The sequence below is a fragment of the Falco naumanni genome, assembly GCF_017639655.2.
Source record: "Falco naumanni isolate bFalNau1 chromosome 23 unlocalized genomic scaffold, bFalNau1.pat SUPER_23_unloc_1, whole genome shotgun sequence".
Taxonomy (NCBI): Eukaryota; Metazoa; Chordata; class Aves; order Falconiformes; family Falconidae; genus Falco; species Falco naumanni.
This window is the reverse complement of record NW_024427351.1, coordinates 48,914-55,068: the sequence shown is the minus strand read 5'-3', so window position 1 is coordinate 55,068 and position 6,155 is coordinate 48,914. Positions and strand designations below refer to the sequence as shown.

At 60.3% G+C, this 6,155-nt stretch overlaps 1 pseudogene; it reads left to right on the top strand.

The window, feature by feature from the left end:
- Nucleotides 1-2,938: 2,938 nt before the first annotated feature.
- On the top strand, nt 2,939-5,620 carry LOC121081952 (annotated as a pseudogene).
- The last annotated feature ends 535 nt before the right edge of the window (nt 5,621-6,155 follow it).

Below are 6,155 nucleotides of genomic sequence, written 5' to 3'. Positions count from 1 at the left end.
CAGGTTAACTTCAATAAGTAGTTCCCACACCTTGCCCCGGCACAGCCACCAGTCCCCTACAAGGTTTCAGAAGTTCATCTACGGGCCATGCTCTTTCTTCAGCCTCTTCAAGCCAGTCCACCCTGCTTCTCCTGGGGCCTCTCCTTGTCTCTCCACCATCTTGGGAGGGGAGGGAGGGGGTGGGGGGCAGGCACAGGAAGCAGCCACAGCTGCACATTATCCACGTCAGCCGCCAACACACCACCCCTGAAGCATGCCCACAGCTGTACGTTATCAATATCATTAACCTGCCTTCATTCCTCTATAATTCCTCTACAATTCTCCCCCAGGTTTTTCTTTTCTTTTTTCTTTTTCTTCTTAACATTTCATTGTATTTATTTATGTATTTAACATGTATTTAACAATCATCACAACATTTTCAAAATAAACTACTCATACAGTCCAGACAACTTGTCCCTGAACTCTTTTGTTCTTCTTTGTTGAAACATGTTTTACAAGTGTATAGGATTTGACCTGTGATGTGGTGTGCTACATTCTCAACTCTGGTGGGATCAGGAGGACTCACGGACACGGAACACTCATTTGAAACTGGTGGGAACATTGATAATGTATGTTAAGAAGAGTGATTGTTGTGTACGTACCCATTTCCCTGAATATACTCAGGCAGGAATTCCTCTAGCTGGTATCCCCATTCTGTTTGGGACTAATGGGAATAACTTGTGGCTAAGACCAGGGTACACTCATTGGAACGAGACTGACCTCCAGACTTGGACAACACTGAATCCACACTTGTCCACTGTGAAGTGTGTTACTGCAAATGAAGCCAAGACATACGCAAATGCTCCCGCAGAGGGGGCGTGCCTAGGTGGGCAGCAGCTGAGGGCATGCGTGCTAAGCACCTCCAAGTCCTTCCTGCCTCCAGGAGGTGGAGAGGTGGCCAGTGGTTGGCAGGCCTGGTCCTCTTGCCAGGTGGGGATGCTGGGGATGAGCAAGCACGTGGGCTGCAGCCACAGGCCACCCACATGCCTGAAAGGCTCTCTCACCCCTCTTGCTGGTCACCTAGTCCAGCTTCAGGTTCACTAGAGAGTTGCGCGCGCACACAGGGCTCCCAGCAGTAGCTGGCCCGAGACACTGGGGCTTTCCAAGCGCCGGCTGCCTATGGCCTGTGCTGCCGTCAGCCTTTGCTAGCAGCCAGGCCAGGGGACCCACCGCGCAGCGGGTGCAGAGTGGGCCCACACAGGAGGGGCTTTGGGGTGGCTCTCCAAAAGAGGCCAGCGGGTTCTGTGGTGATCAGGCACAGGGCTCAGGCAAGCAAAGCAGCCAGCACTTTGCTTCTGTGTGCCTGGCTCCTTGATCCCCCCTTCTCTCCATTTGCCGTGCTTATACGTGCCCCTCATCTTCCCTGGCTCCTCCCTTTCTCAGCCCTGCTCTCCTTGGCCAAGACAAGGCCAACCCCGCTTATTTTGCCCCACCACGCTCCCAGGTTTGCCCCATCTGTCAACACACATGGCCTTTGGGTGCTCTTAGCTAGGTCCCCTTGCACTTGCGTGCCATTGCTGACGGGCTTGCCTGGGAACTGCTGTCCCTGCCAGAGTCCTCTCCGCAAAATGACCCCAAGCTCTTGAAGGTCAAGCAGCTGTGAAGCGTGGCCACCTCTGACGCCATTCCCCGCTAACCACCTGCCAAATGTGGTGCTGGAAGAGCAGCGTATCCCCAGCAGACAAGTCGTCTTCTCCAAGGACGCCTTCTGCCTGCTCTCCGCAGACCCATGGGAACCGGCAGCAGGTCCCTTGTCAAAACACAAAGCCGCCTTGAGCCCGCTGGCTTGGAGGCCCAGTTCTGGGGCCTAGGAAGCCCTGCTGCGCCTCAAGTGCCTTGAGAGCAGCTCTTCAACTTTCAGGCAGAGCCTGCCCGCTCCTCCTCCTTGGGACCCAGTTGCTCCCTCCGCTGTGTTCCTTATGCCTCGCCACACAAGCCAGGGTGGCAGCAGGGAGCTGCCGCACCTTTCACAAGCTTTGAGGCTGCCATGCTTCAAGCCACTGCCCTCGCCCCCCACGGACCTAGCCCTGCTGCGCTTTAAATGCAGCGCACGTGCCTGGACCCTGCTTCTTTGCTGCACTCCAGCATGTGAGTGAGCAAGGCTCCCCCAGGCAGCGGCAGAAGGCAGACTCCTGAGACAAGGCTGACGCAGGATTTACCAAAGCCATGGACAGCAATGGCACGTACGGCTAAGAGCAGGAGCATCCTTGTCTCTCGAGAGCTTCACCTTGCTTGTCCTTGCCACAAATGCCCTGCTCAGTGTGCGCCCAGAACTGCAATCAGACTCATAGATAGCAAGGAGGACACGAAGCCTGCCAGAGGGCGTTGCTGTCACTGACATAGCCAGCGAGGACTGTGCTGCACCTGCATTTCACTGTTCTTTGTGCAGCAAGGTTGACACTGCTGGGCTACGCTTGGCTTATTTGGCTTGCCCAGCACTGTTGCCGGCCGCAGCCGTAAGAGAGATTGGCTCTTGGACACCCAGGCATGCGCGTGCTGCCTGTAGTAGCCCCGTTCTCTGGCGTCTCTTTATTGGGAAGGAGCTGGTGGCATAGGGCTGCAGAGAGCAGGGCGGCAGGGAACTTCCCAAAGAGGCTGCGAGGCCATGCTCGCTTTTGTCCTGTGAGCTGTTAGAAGGCAGAGCTGGGAGCCAGGCGCCGCTGCCTGCCGTGGGGCCTGCCCACCCTGATGGCGCAAGCAAGGCATTCCACAAGGCTCTGTCGGGGTTAGCGGTCCCAGCTTCTGCCTCCACTCCTGCTTGGGACCCCTCCTATTGCCTCCCCTCCCTACCCTCCCCCCCCCCTCCCCCCCCCCAAAAAAAAAACCGCCAAAAAACCATCAGCCCCACGTCCAAGGGAACCCCGGGCAATGGGAATCCTGCGGGCAGTACATCGGCCGCCGTACTGGTGGCGACAAGCCCTCGTCCTTGCAGCTGCCACATGTCGCTGGCAGCGATGGATTTTCTGCGTCTCCTCGTTGTCCTGCTGGCCGTGTGCTGTCCTGTGCACGGCACATGGGACAGCTGTGGGTAAGTGGCCCGAGGCTCTGGGAGGGAGCTTGGGCAAGCCTTGTGGGCTTCACTGGAGGGGGCCTGCTTGTCCCCCATGGCCACCCCCCAGGTTCCTGAAAGCCATGTGGGAGGCTCAGTGCCTTGACAGACAGCCGGCAGGCTGCCGGCACAACTCGTCTACGGGCTGAAGCAGAAAGCCGGGCGAGGGGAGCGGGTTTTGGCCCCACGGGTTTCCTCGGCCCGTCTGGCCATGCCTTGTGGGGAGGGAAGACGGCTGGCCTTCAGCCGCAACGGCGCAAGCCATCCAGCAGCACAGTAAGGAGTTTCTGGTTACAGAGGGAGCTGCGGGCTTCGGCCCATGGCTTTGCACTACGGCATGTCGCGCGTCGTGGGTGGCACAGATGCCCTGCCAGGGGCCTGGCCCTGGATCGTCAGCATCCAGGCTCTCGTGGAAGGAGGCACGGCGCACATCTGCGGGGGCTCCCTCATCAGCCCACAGTGGGTCCTCACAGCAGCCCACTGCTTCATCGAGGTCAGGTAAGGAGGACCAGGGGTCGGGGCTAGTCCCACAAACTAGCAGGTGCCCTGAGCGCAGCAGCACGTGCTACTGCCGTCCCGTTGCCCTGCAGCACGCCCAGTGCCTGGGCACTCCGGAGCCCCGCCGAGAGGCTGCTCAGGAGAAGGCTGGGCTCGTGCCACTGCTTCCCAGCAGCCTCCCGCTCGACACTGCTTGAGCCCAAGGCACGCGAGGGCCAGTCGCAGCCTCCCTAGCGCTGCTTGCCTCTCTCCCTCGTCGAGCAGAAGGCAGGGCAAGTGCCGGGCTGCTGCAGCACGTGGCTGCGCTCCCTCTGAGCCCTCTCTCCATCTGCCTTCCAGGCACATCACCGTCTTGCGCGTGGTGCTCGGTGCTACGCAGCTGACTCAGCTGGGCCCTGAGGCTCAGGTGCGCACCGTCAGGCGGCTGCTGGTTCACCAGCACTACTGGAACATCATACAGAGGAACGACATTGCCTTGCTGGAACTGGACCAGCCTGTCCAGTGCAACAGCTACGTACAGCTTGCCTGTGTGCCCGACGCCTCGCTGAGAGTCTCAGAGCTGACAGCCTGCTTACGTCAGTGGCTGGGGTGCCAGGAAAGCAAGAGATGAGTGGCCCAAACGCAGTGGCGGCGCCAGTGCAAGCTTGGCCAGCTTGGGGAAGCAGGATGCGCTTCCTGATGGCAGAGGCGAAAGCCAGAGTCAGGCTGTGGGGGCGTATGCCTCTCTCTTCCAGAGAGGGGCCCGAGCCATTGACCCAGAGCAAGGCAGAAAGGCAAGAGCGGTCCAGCGCCTGTCCGCATGCAAAGCCAAGCCCCGGGGGAGGGCTTCAGCCAGACGGGAGAGGAGAACTGGCAATGAGCTGCTGGGTGTTCATTCCTTTCTGTGCTCTTCATGGCTGGAGGATCAGCATACGCGCTGCAGGAGGCCCAGGTCCACCTCATTGATGCCAGGGTCTGTAACAGCAGCGGCTGGTACAGGGGGGCCATCCACACCCACAACATCTGTGCTGGCTATCCGCAGGGCGGCATCGACACCTGCCAGGTAGGAGCGTGCTACAAGCCAAGCCCCGGCAGCGCAGGCAGCCCCGCCACAACCGCCCAAATGTGCGCCATCACGGCCTTTTGATGGCCACCCACACTCCCATGGCTGGGTCCCCACCGCTGACGGCCTTACCCGCCCTTCCCCATGGGCAAGCCCTTGCCCAGGGCCTGCCCGCCTTGTCCCAGAGGCCTGGCACGCTGCCCAGAAGGCCCACCCGGTGCCCTTGGCAGCCCAGAGCTCCACCATCCCAGCCGTCTGACACACCTTCACCACCACCGTGAAGAGCGGTGAGAGCGAGCCCTGCCTCACAGGCCCACCGCCCCCTGCCAGGCAAGCTTCTACAGAGCTTGGCTGGCCACTGAATGCAGCTCTGGCAGGTGCCCTGAGAGAGAAGGAGCCAGCCACGGGGCTGACGGTGGCCACCCAACAACCCCTCCATCCTCTCTCCTGTGCTGCAGGGGGACAGCGGTGGGCCTCTCGTGTGCCAAGACAAGAGCGCCGACTACTTCTGGCTTGTTGGCGTGACCAGCTGGGGGACGGGCTGTGCGAGAGCAAGGAAGCCCGGAGTCTACACCTCCACCCAGCACTTCTACAACTGGATCCTGGTGCAGATGGGCCTGCGCCCAGCAGTAACCACTACTGCAAGGCCACAGCCAGTCTTCACCTACACCCCCGTGCAGAGGCCAAGGCCAAGGCCAACAGAATCGAGCCGGTTTCCACCCTGCCCGTTTCCAGTCCAGAAGCTGCTGGACTTCTTTACTCGGCTGCAGGAGCTCCTGCAGTACCTAAGGGCGAAATAGCTTGGAGCAGCACGATGAGGAGCATCCAGGGCAGGCTGCAGCGCACGACGACCGTTTCCTGCTGGGGCAATTCCTGCTGATGAAAGGCAGCCTCAGTGACAAAGGCCTGCTCTGTCCTGCCCACGCTCCTCGCAACGGCAGAACTCAGCAGGCTGCCTTCTTGCAATAAAGTGTTTCCCTTGGCATGGCTAACCATGCGCCAGTGCACTGCAGTCTCCTGTGCGAGGCAAGGACTTCCAGAGCCGGCACCTGCCGAAGGAGGCAGGCTGCCAAGTCGGGCACAAAGGGTCACCGCAAAGGGCTGAAGCTCTGCCTGCTCCGAGAGAAGCATGAGGGAACAGTGGAAGGAAGGAAGGCAGGTCATAGGAGGGCTCAGGGCCTTGGGGGTGGCAGTTGGAAGCAGAGAATGCCTTGGGCTGGCTCCTGCTGGCATCCCCGTGGGCTTCTGTACGAGGCGCAAGCCAGCTTGAAAGTGGCCTCTCAGGGCCAGCTGGGCTTCAGGGGAAATCCACGAGCTGGGGCCTTTGCTTATGCCACGGAGTTCCTGGGCTTCCCCAGGCTGCTCTGCTTTCACAGCTGCACCACGTTTCCAAGCCCAGGCCTACGGCTGCAGTGGCTGCAGGGAGCGCCATGAGCTTTGAGTGGGAGCAAAGAGGCTGCTGCTGCTGCTGCTGCTGGGCAGTTGCCCCCCTCCCTGGCTGCCTTCTGGCTGTAGTAGCGGCCACGC